Genomic DNA, 15,486 nt, shown 5'->3' with positions numbered 1-15,486 from the left:
TGTTGCTTACTCCCCCTCAATTTTTTCTGTTAATCCCAACAATCCTATACTGGTGGGTTTATGGAAGTGTAAGACTGGGATCCCCTCTGACCCCTCTTAAAATAACTTGTGTGAGAGCTCCACACATGCTTTTAGTGAGCAACTGCACTCTTTCCATTGCATCTGCTGAAGAAAGGATGATGAGGAGGAGCAAGAGGAAGGTTGTGTGAACCAGCAGTTAATACTGAAGGACAAAAAAATTTTAAAGTTTAGTGCCACAGCATTAATTTACACAAAATAAGAAACATTTCTCCTTATTGAGTGGATATATTGCAGGAATATACAATAGGACAAGCAGGGCAAATGCATGCCACAGTGAAACAAGAGTTAAACAACATCAAATCATCCCTGTGATGGATCATTAAGGATGTGGAGTCTAAACATGTGGTAAAATTACAGCATCGTGCAGATGCTCTTAAACCAGAGACGTATTTTACATACTGCAAAGTATAGAGAATATTCACAGTAGCAAAGACACAAAGACCAACCTATCCCACAGTGAATGCACATTTGGATTGTTGGACAAGGTGAATTTTGAGGGGTGAGGGGCACTGAGTTGAGCTGCTGCTGCCTGGGATTACGGCTGCCTTCAGCTGGAAATGGGACTTGTCTCCCTGCAACCTCCCCATGTCAGACCACCCGTGTGTACAGCAGGGATGGATCAACAAGGAGTGAGAAGGGTTAAATAAACAACAGAGCCAGGACTAAAGAGGTAAATATGGAGGAATTATTTTTTTTAAACATGTATATATATATTGTAAAAAAACTTAAGGCAACATTCCTCCTGCTAATTAGTGTTTCCTCGGCACTGCAAAAACTACAGCTGTAGGAAGAATTCAGGAAAAGTAATCAGCAGCACAATTAAGCAATCTGCCATAATGACAGAACACAACTTTAGGGATAGAATAATCAGAAACATATATATTTCTCCTTCTTGATTTTCATTTCCACCCAATGATTTGCCTTTGCAGGGTGTATATAAAGCACTGCCTGATAGAAATGCCCAGATTTCTCTGCTACAGCTTGTAGACCTTGCTGCAGTGAGGATGCCCGTGTTAATTCCTGCCAATCACTTACAACTAATCTTATTCTTACTGTTATTTTTGAAAACCTAATGTTTGATCTGCTTTAATCTTAATTTTGCCACCCTGTCTCATATAAACGCCTTTAATTTAGAGGGTCTAGCTCCTTTAAGTGGAAGGTATCCAGACAAGAAATCCTGGAGCTGAGGTCCCTTTGTTCCCTGCCAGCCATCCCACCCAAGGAAGGAGAGCAGGGAGATGCTTCACACTGTGTTTGTGCAACCTCCAGCTCTGCTCAGGAGAGGAAAACGCCTACAGCTGTGAGCAGACAGTGAGGGGAATGGGCCTGACCTGCCCCATCTGCACAAGCTGTTTTCCCAGAGCTACCTCAGGCTATAGGAGACCACAAGGAAGGTAAGCTGCCCTCCATGGAGATGCTTGGAAGGGAAATATGGCCCTTGAGAAGGGGCTCGCATGCATTTCAGCTCTGTGCCAGTCACGGACCAAGAGTGTTTGGAATAAAGTCCCAGGAGAGAGGGAAGCTCATGTGTTGCTGTGGGAGGTAAGTACTCTCCTTGGGCTCTGCTCGGGAGGTTTACTGCCTGCTGGGAGGGGGCTCTCATGAAAAACTGAGAGGGAAGCAGTTTTGGTGGAGTCAGGAGTGATCCATGTGCTGTGGTGGGCCACAGCCATTAACAGTAGGACTTGGTGAGTTTTGTGGTGGTATTTCCCAGGAGCTGGTGAAGTTACTGGAGAAGGCCACCAGCCTTTCCCTGGAAGGTGGCAGCACCGTAGTGGTGCTGCAGAATCCTTCCAGGATGGTGGAGCAGGTGGGATTGCTGCTGAAGGTGTCTGGATGGAGCTCTCAACATGTGCTCTGTTCAGCGGGGGTGTGTTGGTGTCCTGTTATCCTCCCACAGTTGTGGATTTCCTTCTGCTCATTCCCAGGTGGAGATTTTGCTTAATTCCCCTCTATGGAAAGAGTTGGTTGGTCCTGGAGGTTCTTAGAAGTGTCTCAAGTTTGTAACCTCTGGTGTGAGGGAAAGCCTTAGGTGTTTTGAATTTACATGTGGCTGCTAAAAATTTAGCTTCCATCAGAAATAAGCAAGGAACTGTAAATGTTTCATTGAAGAATCTTTATAAATGCAATTCTCTGGTTTGCATCCTACATAACCAAATGAAATGACAACTATGAAGTTATATATTTCAAGAATTATATTTTCATAATGGGATAAGTGCAGCTGGAAGCCCAGCACTTTTATAACCTGGAAAACTTTTATTTTTGCCTTAAGGAATAAGCTTGAGATAAAAACTTAAAGAAACACCTAACACTGAGGAGCCCAACACCTCCTCATAAGCACAAAGGTGTGAGTTCCACCTGCTTCAGGCACTAATGAAAAATCTTGATGCCACTTAAAACAGTTTCTGGCATTTTTCTTAGTATGGCAAAAGACAGGGTATCTTGATGGCCAGATTCCTCTGTCACTAAAGCTGAAGGGTGAAAATCACATTACCATGACCTGTCGCAGAGCTCTCAGATCAGAGCTGATACTATTCTGCATGTTCCCTTTTCATCTGGGACACTGGCTTGCAAACAAACATACATACACGGATCTGTTCCTCCTTTTCCTGTGTGCCCATGTTGGTGGAAATCGTTGGGAACACCAGGTCCTAGGAGCAGAGATGTGTCTATAAAACTCGTTCACAAAATCCTAAACCATGGAGGAATGCTGGGTTAATTTTTCATCTGAGTATCAGCTGAAAGTAATATAAACCCCAAATTAATGCAGACAATGCCTAGTCTGGTCTGCAGGCCCTCTTTATTTTTGAATTCTTTTCTACTAAAACTCAATAAAAACATGGGGGTGGAAGGTGCTGCTGGGAATTTGCTTTTTGTTCTGCTTAAGTGCTGTATTTCTCAGCAGTCTTCAAGTTGCTCAGCATGAAGATATTGTTACGTTAGAACTACCGTGGGTTTAACACAATTCGGAATTTGCAGGCAAATGGATGTATTGTGTTGGGGCTTATCCACAAAGGACTGTGAAACTACAAATTACAACCCAGCTGCATTCTCTTATCTGGATTCTTTTCCCCCCATGTGCCTGTGAGTCCTCCCCTGTTCACAAGCAGAAGGTGTAAGGAGAAACTCAAGTGAGAAAGAGACATAGGCCTGAAGTCATAAGGGACTCTGACACTGGAGATCTTGCCCATGTCCGTGGCTGCTTTTCATTAGCAGAGAATGTGATGCCTTTGGATTTAGTGGTTTTGTGATTGCCTGAGAACTTTGTTTCTGAAATTCTCCCTAGAAAACTGTGGCAGATGGGGTAATAGTCAACACATCCACTGAATGCTTCTCTGACAAGGAGGAAGAAAGGGGTCTACTGATTCTCTTGGGTTGCTAAATAAGGAAATAAAACTGAGGATCCGCCCATGTTGTGTTCTCAGCTGTTCTTGGTCCTCATTCTTCCTCTTTGAAGGAAATGAAAAACCCCCAGTAGGTCCCTATAGGAGAGGTAGGAGATACTTACACTCTGCAGTAGTTTGAGACAAGGCTTTAGCAGCTCTTGCTAGTCCTGGGCAGGTTTTGCTGACCTTGTCCCAGTTACAGAGCCGAGGCCAAGTTATGTACCAGAGCCATGTGCCACAAGCATGGACACCTGGCTTGGGGACAGCACTGGAACAACCAAGTCTGTCTGGGCAGAGGTGCTGCACCCCAAAGAGACAAGTTCTTGGCATTCATTCTTCAAAGCAAAGGGCCGTATTAGTTGATTTCAGTGATGCTCTGCACACCTGCTAGCCAGTAATAGGCTGAAAACTCAATGACCCCACTATAACATTGTTATGTTTATTTTCTTCCTTTCAAATGGCTGTTCCTATGAAGGATGCTGACAAATGGGACCTGAACTCATGCATTTAGTTGGCCAGGAAATAAATATATCAGAGAGACAGTACTTCTTTGGACTCTTCTGAGACTTGGGAGTTGCTGGCCATTCTGGTTTCTGGCTCAGTTTAAGCAGCAGAAATGTCCATGTGTTCTGTCAAAGCACTTTACTTATGACAGGCAAAGTGCTGCCCTGACCTGGAAAACCATTCAGAGCAAATAAATGCATTAATTCAATGTGGAGTATCTTATATTTGATACACACCACTTCCTAATCACTTTACTGAACATCTGGATTGCCTTGAAATGAAACCAGTGATGGCGTCATCTGCAATTTGGACATGGGATCCATTTGGGAAGGCTTTTTCCAGGAGAGCACCTCTTGGATCTTGGTATGATTTAGGTTGGGTCCTACAGGTCTAATCCAGAGTAAATACAATTAAGAGTTGCTTCACTGCTGAAGGAGGACAGAAAGTAGCACACAGGAGCCAGTTGGGCCCTTTGATACTTGTCCAAATTGTAGAATCATATTAAAAAGTACACGTTACCAAGGAGCAGGGATTTTTCATATGTGTGAAACAGGGTCTGTGCCCCTTTCTCTTAGAGCATACAGGTATGTTCTTGCAGAAGAAATGAGAATAATTCATTCTGACTGTTAACATGGTACAAGAGGCTGAAGTTAACCCCGTCATGCTGGTAAAAGTTGCAAAGGAGCACCAAGGGTGCAGAGACACTGCACTGGCTGCTGTGTGTGAGTGACAGCAATGACTTAATGAACGAGAGATGCACTTTCATTGCAGCTCAGGCTCAGCTGAGCAACAGCAAAAACTATTTGCAACAACTTTTTGTCAACATCTGTTTGTCTCTGAATTCGTGAAAGTGGAAAAAAATCTTATTGATTTTTTTTTTTTTTCTTTGTGTTGAAATTTTGCACAATTCTTTCTGTTATTTTGGCAGCCAAAATGATACTGGAATGTTTCACCTTCTTTTTTCCAAGTTTTTGAGCTGAGTTGTTCAGTTGAGGTTTGTCACATAAACCATGAGATTTTACTTCTGCTGCTAGCCAAATTATAATCTTTATATCATAAGCCTTTTGCTGTTTATTTCTTTTTCTTTAAAATTCCAGCTTCTGGAATCATGAGAATGCATGAAAATCTCTACTCCTGCTTTCTGTCATGTGTTTGTTTTCCCTTGAGTTTTTAGCACTGAGAACTGTGGAGAAACTTCTGGGTGTCATCTGAGAGATGAAAAATGGATTTCATTAAATTTTGTTTTGTTTTATTTTTTTTTTTTTGTTTTTTAAATACCACTGGGATAATTTTCGGAAACTATGACTCATGATGTTCAAAGTTTAGATTTGGCAACGCTGTAGTTCTCCGTGCTGCTTCCCCAGGACCAGGAGCATTGGAAGAAGCCATGTGGGGCTCGTCTCCAAGGACAAGTCCAGCACAGAGAGCCAGGGTGTGAATTCACAGTGCCCTAGTTAGGCTGCACAGCTTCCCCATGAGGATGCAGAGTGTGCAGTACCTGCCCTTTGGAAGCATTCTTAGGGCATGTCTCTGTAACATCCAGCCCTAGAGCTCTCACCAGCCTGCTCCAGCTCTGGACTGAAGGCAGCAGAGTCATTCTGTGCTTCAAACTGCACTTACACATGGACACAGCTCAGAGGTGATGCTGCTGTGGGGGTATTGAGCACCTCCCAGCTGTGCTGGGCTGTGTGGATCCCACCCAAAGGTGGGTTACCTTTGGGTGCTCCAGGTGATGCTGAGCCTCCTCAGGTGCCCAGGGCTGGCTTCTCCTTCTTCTCCTGCCATCCATTTGCTGTATCTGAAGGGGAAACTGAACTGGTCCATTTTCTGAGCCTGTTGGTGAGGACTTGAGGCTCTGGAGCTGACCCTTCCACGCAGCTAAAGCAACTGTGCTCAGCAGCAGCCAAGGGCCCTGTGGGGAAAGCAGTGACCCCGGTATGACCTCTGAGGGGTGGCTTTTGTGAGGTTTGTGTGACTTGGTTTAACACTTAAACTTTCCTGTGGGTTCCCAACCTTCAGAGTGCTCTGAGCATGGCTTGGCTCCTTGGAGTCACAGGGATGGGAGAACTTTGGCACACAGTGGGGAACGCACTAGATGAGGATGGGATTACTTTGAGGGAGCAGTCTGAAGTCCCTTTTGGCTGTCCCCACCAACTGTAGAGGAAAAAAAAAAAAAGAAAATGAGAAAATACCAGGGGTATACATGGTAAAGAGTGACAAGGGGGAGAAGAAGCCACTTGGTAATTATTTAGCCTTGGTGATGGAATAGCTGTGCCAGCTGCAGGATACCCGCTGTACCCAAGGCCAAATTTGAACAGCTGCTGGGGTAAAACCCAGGAGACAGAGATGTTGTTGCTAGAGCAGCTCCTTTGGGCAGGCCAGGTGAGAGGGAAGAAGCTGCTGTGTCTGGAGCCCTCCAGGAAGGGTGCTCTGCCATGGGAAAGCCAGGATGCTGCAGGGTGCACTGGGGTGGAGGAGGGCTGGGAGCAGGCTGAGCTCTCTGCCCCTCAGGAAGCCGTGAGGGACTTGTGTGTTTTCCAAGGCAGCGGAGACAGGATGCTGAGGGGTGGGAGAGAGACAGATTTCCTTCTGCGGTGAATAGACTGGGGTGGGGGATGGCAGCTCCAATTTAACCCTTGCCTGGTCCTTTCATCTCCCAAATGAAATGGTGGCTTAGGAAACCATTCCAAGGCATAAATGAGAGGCACAAAAAGTACTGGGTTGTTTGGCACCAGTGTGATGCCGTGAGTTTATTATCCCAGTTCTCTCACCCCTAGGCATGACTCCCTGGCTCTGGCATTCCTTTTTACTTTGAAGTCTGTTTGTTCAGTGGCACTGGCATTGCTATGACCCACATGAACACCAGTGATGCCAAGGGAGAGGCTTATGGGACATTACCTTGAGTCAGGTAGAAGTAGCTCTGGAAGACAGCTGCAGATTTGGGTGCTGTAATAATTTTTCAGCAGAAGCCTGAAAAGATGGGATTTCTTTTGTATTTTACGTCAATGGTGGGGAAAAAAAAAATCTTGGAAGTAACAAGTAACTCCTGAAATGGTTTCTGTTCTTGATCAACAGTGAAGGCTCTTCTGCATCTCTTGTAAAGTCATTAATAGGACAATGTAGAGGAGAAGTGGAAGAAAACCCAGCTACCATCACCCCCCACTCCCACCAAACCCTTGGAAATGCTGTGGGAACAGGACCTGTGTGAAGACTTTTAGGGCCTAAGTACGTGAAGCATTTGGGAGAGGTACCTGGAACATGGGAATCCAGAGAAAACTACTTTGTTTACTGCACCCGAGTCTCCCAGAGCAGTGGAGAGTCCACAGGGCTGAAAGTTGGCAGCCGGGCTGCAGGTGTGGTGAAAGAGACATGTTTTCTAAACACACCAAATACTTATTGCTCCAGCCTTTTGTAGATAAAGATCAGCTCTGACTTTAAAAGAAATTACAGCAGAAGTGCTTGTATCTGGGAGGATGAATACCTGCTTCCAAGTTGGGCTTTGTAGAATTGAACTTCATAAACAAATTACTTGATGTGATTAACCAAGTCAGAGGGTTGAAGGAAATGTGCCTCTGACAGTATCGGGGTGGAAGCTGTAATGTGTTGGCCAGAGAATTATTGTGGGTAGGAACAAACAGCCACAAGGTTCTTGGGTGTGAGGTTTCCCATTAAAACAGTATCTTCTCTCTGGAAAAAAAAAAAAAAAAAAAAATACAGCAGAAAAAAATAACCCTCCTGAAAACCTGATTTTTTTCTGAGATTCAAAACACCATCTTGACTCAGCAGATGTTTGATGTGCAAGGATGGCAGAGAACAGTTGTGAACCAAAATGAGCTAAGACTTTGTAGAAAAACATCTGGTATCTAGACTGACCAGATAAAGAGTTTTCAGTAGCTTTGAAAACATTTCTGCACTACGATGGTGCTAATTCCACTAGGAAAAACAGTCCCTGCACTGACCTCATTCAGTTTTACAAGTTGGAAGTTTGGAATACACAGATATTGGCCTACTTGTCCCTATGGTAAAGGTGACTTAAAAAAAACCCAAAAAACCACCCCCAAAACCCAAGGAACTAAATATAAAGCAAAAATTTGAATGTCTTGTGGATGACATAGGCAAAAATATTGCAAAAACAAAATAAAAAACATTTAAAGCCTGAAATGGAGTGGCAGGCAAGACAAGCTGACCTTCTCAGAGCCTGCTTCAAGAAACAAAAACATTTCCTCATGCCAAGCATGCTCTGCATGAGCTGAGTTTGCTCAGTCTCAAGCTGATGACAGTAGCTTTTGCTGCTTTTGACAAAACAAATAATGCAACGGGGGAAGATGGTTCTCTGTTAGGACAAATGTGGGTTTTTTTTCTTTTCTTTTCTTTCTTCCATCTGGGATATCAGGTACCTGCCTGGTATCTGAGCCCATTCACAAACTGGGAAAGGCTGGACAAGCCATTTCACCCAGGATGAAAATCCTACCACAGCTGGGATGTGCAAAGGTTGAAGGAAATACTGCTTTGTGCTGTTTGGAGATTATTCACTTGGGATAAAAATATGTGTTTAAGGGGATCTTTCCACCCTTCCTCAGGTGGGATTAGCTATGCTTTGGTGCTCACAGCAGTTGACAAGGAGGTGACAATGGGAGAACACGATGTGTTGTGCTGTTCTCTAAAGGCAGAAGGGTAGGTGGGAACCTTCAGGCAGGTTTCAGCCTGCAGTGCCTCTGGTTTGGTACACCTGGCCTGGATTGGCAAACCTGGATTGCCCCGTGTGTCCTCAGGAAGCTGGGCAGGACAGGGCTGAGGTCTCAGCAGCCACCAGTGTCACTGTGTGTCCCCTGTGAGCTGACAGCATGGGCAGAGGCAGTGCTGTGTGCAGAAATGCTCTGGTGGTGGGTGAGGAGGAGAGGCAGGGTGGGGACATGTGCTGGGACACGAGGGCTGTGCAGAGACTGCAATGCCATGAGCGCAGGTGACATCCCTCCCTCCTGTGAGCATTGTCCATCCCATCCGGTCCAGCCTCCGCCCCCAGGCTCCAGCAGAAGTTCCCACCCCATCCAATTGCTCCAAGTAATGCTGTGGGGTTTTTTCTCTTTATTAAGAAGGTGGCTTGAGACCTGCCTGGTTCTGAGTCCAGCTCCCTTTAATCTGTCCCTACCACGATTGAGGTTAACAGAGCTTCCTGCCCAGCAGCCTCTTTGGCAAATTAGAGAGAACCAGTGAGACACTGTCAATAAACTTCCCACTGTATAGATTTTGTCCAGCAGAGCCTGAATAAATTGGGTCATGCTGCCATATGTAATCCATGCACTTGAGGTTTGACCCAGCTCCTGTGCAAACCAGTGGGCAGGGCCGTGTCTGGGAGCTGGACTGGGGCTCTGGCTGAGACAGCTGAATTTTGAAAGAGCTGGGGTGGAGCCGTGCCGCTCATTTTTGTGGACCAGTTTCATTTGTAGGGGAAGATGATTGATGTCTCCCCGCGGGAGCTTTTGTCTGTGCTGGAGTGTGTCTCAAACAACATTGCCAAGATACCTTGGGGCTGGGTTAGGTAATTATTTTGTGATTAGATACTGAAATCAAATAAATAAGTTAATCATTTTACAAGTTCAGAAGAAAATACATTTATTTAATCTGAAACTTCTTCACCATAGCAATGCATAACTCTGTCTTTTTCTGCATGGTGTTGGCCTCGAGTCAGATGACTTCCCACCGCACGATTTGCTAGCATTCCATGGCCCTGGTAATGCAAAGTGACCTGTTCAGAAGGAGGCAGGATTCTTGTCTTCCTCTCCTCTGGGCAGCTGATGAGAGCCCTGCAAGTGGCGGTGATGGGCCAGCGTGGCTGCCATCAGTTGTCGCAGTTCATATGGGCAGCACAGAAAAGATTAGTGCACTAACAGGGGAGACTCCTCTTCTGAAAAGAGGCTTTATATGATGTCAAGAACCACCACAACGATATGGTTTTTACATAAATAATAATTAATTACATGTAAATCAGACTTTTCCCCACCCCTTCCATTAGTATCGTCTTTGCTAAGCTCTCTGTCTTGTTTCTGTCCGCTCACTCCGAGTAGCTGAATGGCAACAGACATCATTTGCAATGCTAACGTCAGATACGGGTCAAAATGGACAAGGAAAACACAACCCGGGGTTTTATCAATGCAATAACAAGTAGTTCTGTCTAGAGATGGCAGTGTACTGGGGTTTAACCTCTTCACTGCCACAGAGCCAGAAACAGCAGGAATTTACTTTCCTGGTTTCCTGATCTGCTGTTTCTAACTTATTTTCAGCCCTTTCCTTCTCCTGGCCATGCTCTTTTCTCCCCCTTCTCTCCCCTTTCTGGTGTTTACTAGAGCATCTGGTAGTGTTTATCTCCCAAGACACAGGAGACTGTTGTTTTCGTAGATATGTAACTAGCCTAAAAGCTTTAATCTTTGTTGATGTTGGACTTTTGGATTAAAAAATAGTCATAATAGTGGAAAAAGTTAAGATGAAATAATACTTCAGCATAGAACACTTTGGAGACAGCATCAAGAGAAAATCCTTCACAGGGAAAGCTGCAATTACTGCATCTCCTTCACAGGCAATGCTGAACTTGTGGGGAGAGAGAGCAGGGCAGGGAGTGAGGAGACCAATTCCCTGAGATGAGTCTGCTTGTTCCACTGGAAGCTAAAAGTGTGGCATGTCCTCATGAAGATTTCTGCATGAGCTCCTGCAGCAGGAGTTTAAGCAGACCCAGAAATGCCAACAAGATGTTAGAAATCTGTTTCCATCTCTGCTGGCTTCCAGTGCTGCCTTCCAGGAAGGCAGGGAAGGAGCTGATCTGGCTTTTAGCAGAGTCACACTACACATGACCTGGGGTTTGCATTCCCTGTGGAGGAAAGGCTGTGCTGGAGGTGAGAGGTGGAGATACGTGTTTTGGATTTGGATTTGGATTCTCTTGCTCTAGAGAAGTACGCTGGTTTTCTATGAAAGCTTCAGGGATGCGGAGATTGGGTTAATTAGAAGTTGTCAGGATACAGCAAGAAGTGTTGCTGTCATCAGAGAGATGTAGAAGGTGTTACAGAAATTGGGTAGCAAAAGGCAGGTAGGTGTCTGCTCTCTGCAGAAGATCTTATTTGCTGCCTTCCCAGGGGACTAGGCACTGTCCCAAACCTGCAGCAAAGTCAGCTAGGCTGGAAGCAGACCTGCAAAATCCGGGTGGCTGCTGCTTTCCTAGCAAGAATATATTCAGTTGCTAATATTGTAAATGCTTGGTGGTACATTTTTATAGCAATAGCATTTATGTAACTTAAGATTTTTTTATGTAATTTAGGATTTTAAATTAAATGTCTTAATTCAGGTGCTACATACTTCACTTTCCACCCCTGCTCTCCTGCCACGTAAGGTGTAAACCTGACTGCAACCCCTCCCAACTTCTTTGGGATAAAACATTTTTGGAAAACCCTCACTTTGGGAAGGCAGCGAGCCGATGAAAGGGAGCTTAGCAGTAATGAACTAAGCCAATAAATTACCTAATGTCACCTTAGGATAGGTCCGTGGCCGCCTGTCACACAGCAGCACATCAAGCTGGAGACGCACAGTCGGGTCTCTCCTAACCTTTGTACCTCCTCCCGCTAACCAGGGAGCCGGTTCTGGAAAAGACCAGGCCTGTGGAGTCCTACAAACTGAAGGGTAAAATATTAATAAGCCAAAGAGGAGCTGGAGGTGTCAGCGAGGCTCCTGCACAGCGCAGCCATGGGGGAGAGCGCTGCTGGTCTCCACACAAAGGGAATGGCAAACGGTTTCTCCGCTGAAAATTTCACCCGACCAATTTTTTTTTTTTTTTTTTTTTTTCATGCAAAAATGCAGATTCAGCAGCACCAAAACGGTCTGTGCACACATGCCAAACTTGTCATTTATAAAAACTCAAAAAAGCTCTGACAAATGCTGAAGCTGTTAGTTTTGACACTTCTGACATGAAACACTTTGATTTTTCATTTTGAAACTACTTTGTGTTCAAAATGTCCTTTAATTTTATTTTCAAGCAAGGGGGTGTGTGTCTTTTTTCTTATTCCCCAAAAAAAATCAAAATTGAAATGAAATCTTCGGTTTGACTCAACACGAAATTGTTCTTGGATTTTTGATTTCACAAGGCTTTTTTTTTTTTTTTTTTTCTTAGATATGTTTGGCTTCAAGTCACTTATTTTTCACCCCCAAAATTTGCCAGTTGGTTTATCAAGAACCACAGCGAACATCAGCCCCTTTGAAGGGGCGCAGCTGCCACAATAGAATATTTTTTTCATGGCTGTCAGTTGCAGAAAGAGAAAAAAAAAAAAAAAAAAAGGAGCCTTGCTTTTGCTTTCCAGGAGATTGAGTTCATTTTCTATCTGACAGGGATAAATAATAAACAGTTTTTTGTTGGGTTTTTTTTTTCTGCTGTGAGGGATTGTGTTACGTTATCTGTTTAAACATTCCGTTACATTTTAGTAATGTGAATAATGATTATTCCTGTGCTTCTGAGCTCTCTCTCTTGGCTCAGGCGCCGGAGGTTCAGGAGACACCTGGCATTGTTGACAGAGCGCTGAACTTGAACGCCTCTCACTGTGACAGGGCAAGCCCAAATATTTTGGGAAGAGTCCTTGTTATGTTACGACAGGGGTTGGTAGCACTGATGCTGGGGACAGGCTTTGCTTTAATACAGAGCTGATTATGCTTTATTATTCAGGGAACAGCGTGAGCTTTGGCAGGCGGGCTGCTGGGAGAAGGAGGGCTGCACTTGGGCACTTCTTATTTGTAGGATGTGCTGAAGGTCTTCCATGACACGCTGTCTCTCAGAAGGGGCCAGGATAGGAGGCCCTTAAAGATGTTTTTCTGAGTGTGAGAAAGTGGAAGATATAAAGCTTTTTTCAAAATAATATAAATGTTTAATGTAGTCCCTACATGTAGACAAATACCTGGGGAAGAGCTTGTATTAAAATACCTTATTAATCATATTTTCCATCCCTCAAGGTGTTGTTTGCTTTCTACAGTGTACATCTTCCCTCTTTTATTGGTTTCCTCTCCTGAAGTCAAGCTGCATCTTGGCTGTGCTTTGTGCATCTTCAGTACTGCACGAGTGTCCAGCTCGCGATGTTTAATCGGTCATAGACGTTCAACAAGATTGGATGTCTTGTGGCGTTTGCCAATTCACGTACGGCACGTAATTATATTCAGGAAGCAATAGGAATTAAATGACATTAATTCCCATGAATATTCATTTAAGAATCTCGACCAAATTCAGGCAGATTAATAGTCCAACGCAAATACAATGGCTATTCATTGCCCCCACAGGAAAAGGAAATATGTATTGGCTGGCAGCTCAGGACAAATGGAAATGTGCTATAGAAAAGTTATCTCTGGGTGGCTTCTGGTACAGTGGCGGCTGGAGAGACACCTCCAGGAGTAAAGAGGATTAGTGTGGGTACGGATGTGGGGAGCCTTTCCCATCCACTTGGAGCCCAGAGGAGTCTGGGGTGAATCCAAGACTCATGTCTCTGCACTGCCCATGCAGATCCAAACCAACTCTGACGGCAGTGGGGCTCCTCTGGACTGACAACAGAGCAAAATGTCATTCATTCCGTGCCTGACTCCTGCGGCCCTGTGTGTGGAGCCAGGCTCCAGCCTGCTCTGCCTGGATCGTGATGCTGTGGGGCAGCACGGCCATCTCTCTCCCTTACAGGCAGCACTGAGTTGGCTGTGCTGCTCGCTGCCTGCTCTGCCACAGCCAGCCCAGCACCAGCCCTCGGGGTGGCTGCAGGGCAGCCCTGTCCTGCCAGGCACCTCCTGGCACATGGAAGCTCGGTTCTGCTCCAGCTTGTTCTCCCAGCACAGGCCAGGACACGGCTTCTGCTGTGGCCAGGGAAACTGGGAAAGTATAATAGCAAAAGTAGATGAAGGATGCAAATGTGTTTGCAGCTGAGGGATCAGAATTTGGGATGCTGGAACCCCCCCTCCCCAACAGTAATATTTCATTTTAAAAAATATCTGGGTTTGGTTATAGCTCTCACTTGGGAGAACTCATCCTTTTCATTTTGACAGACAAGCCAACCTGAGACCTTAGCTGTGTCGCATTATCTCTTTGTGGGACTTCCCCAGTTGGAGAACCGATCCTGCTAAAGCAGGACTAAAGCTGGTGCAAGTGTTGCCAAGAGCATTGGGCTTGGTCTCTAAGCTGATGTTTACACCTTTTAAAATCCCCCCCTTATAAGCTAGTTGACTCTTCCTGCCCTTGAAGTTCTCTGAGTAAAAGAAAGGTCCAGTTATTTTACCTTGCATATGTACCATGTGATGGGCAGAGCTGCATTTTCTACTTTTTTGAAGGTTATCTACTGTCAGACTAATCTGACTTGCCCTGACTACACCCAAAACAAAGAAATGTGGAAAGCAGCAACCACCATCTTGGCAAGAAGGGATTCTGCCTCAAGTTGCAGTACGAGGGTACTCACAGGGCTGCTTCTGCTTGTGCTTATTTGAAACAAAGTCAGGTAATCGTAAAACTGGGCTGTAAATCCGAGGTACATTTCTCTTCATGTCCGCCAGCTTTCTGGGGCAGTGCGTGTATCTCATCTTTTCATGTCTGATGTAAATGGTAAAATAACAGCTGAGTACCCACATGGGCTTTGCACCTACGCAGGAGTGCCAAGTGGGCCAGGAACCCGCCGTGCAGCCTGGTGATGTGCTCTGCAAAGCCTCATAAACCAGTGACTAAGGCGGAAAGGACTCCAAGGCCTGGCTCCTGGGACATTGGAGGTGTGGCATTACAGTAGCTTGGAAAAACATTCTGACTTTATAACAAGTAACACCTATAATTACAGAGGCATCATCACCTTCATAATTTTTTTTTTTTTTTTTTTTTCAGCTAACAAGCTGTAGTTGTAGCCTGTGTACATCCCTGCCAAAATCTGCCAAGCGTTTGCTCTTGGGATGGTTCTGCCGTTGGTGGGAATATCAAGCATCTTTCTCCAGGCACTTGTAAAACAATACAGCAGTAAACAATTCAAGTACAATTAGCAGCTACATCGGCAGAGGGGGAGGGAGAAGTCCCACCGCTGGTACTGTCTGTGGAATTAATCATGTTTTACAGAGTTGATATACTGGCTTGGATGTGTGAAGTTAAAAACAGGAGATGAAGAAGTACCCAATAAGCATTTATTTGAGGATGAAATGTAAAACAAGCAATTTTTTTTTAGTGGTATTGGGGAGAGATTTCAAAAATGCTCTTTTAACACGGTTAGCTCCTTTTTCTTCCTACTGAAGAAACAGATTAACTAAAAAATACAACAAGACACGCTGAAAATGATGTTTGCTTTCAAAACGGTCCCGCCGATCACACAAACCCCGGCGTCTCCTGCTGTACCGGGGCTGGAGAAGCGGGATGCTGAAAGCTCCTGGCTCTCGCCCGTTCCCGGCCCCGATCGCACCCCGCCGGTCTGAGAGCACCGCACCGGCAGCGGCGCGAGCATCACCTCCGCAAATATTTATTTGCAGCGATTTTCCCCTCTCA

This window comes from Hirundo rustica, chromosome 12 (assembly GCF_015227805.2).
Source record: "Hirundo rustica isolate bHirRus1 chromosome 12, bHirRus1.pri.v3, whole genome shotgun sequence".
Classification (NCBI taxonomy): domain Eukaryota; kingdom Metazoa; phylum Chordata; class Aves; order Passeriformes; family Hirundinidae; genus Hirundo; species Hirundo rustica.
This window is presented reverse-complemented; position numbering follows the sequence as displayed.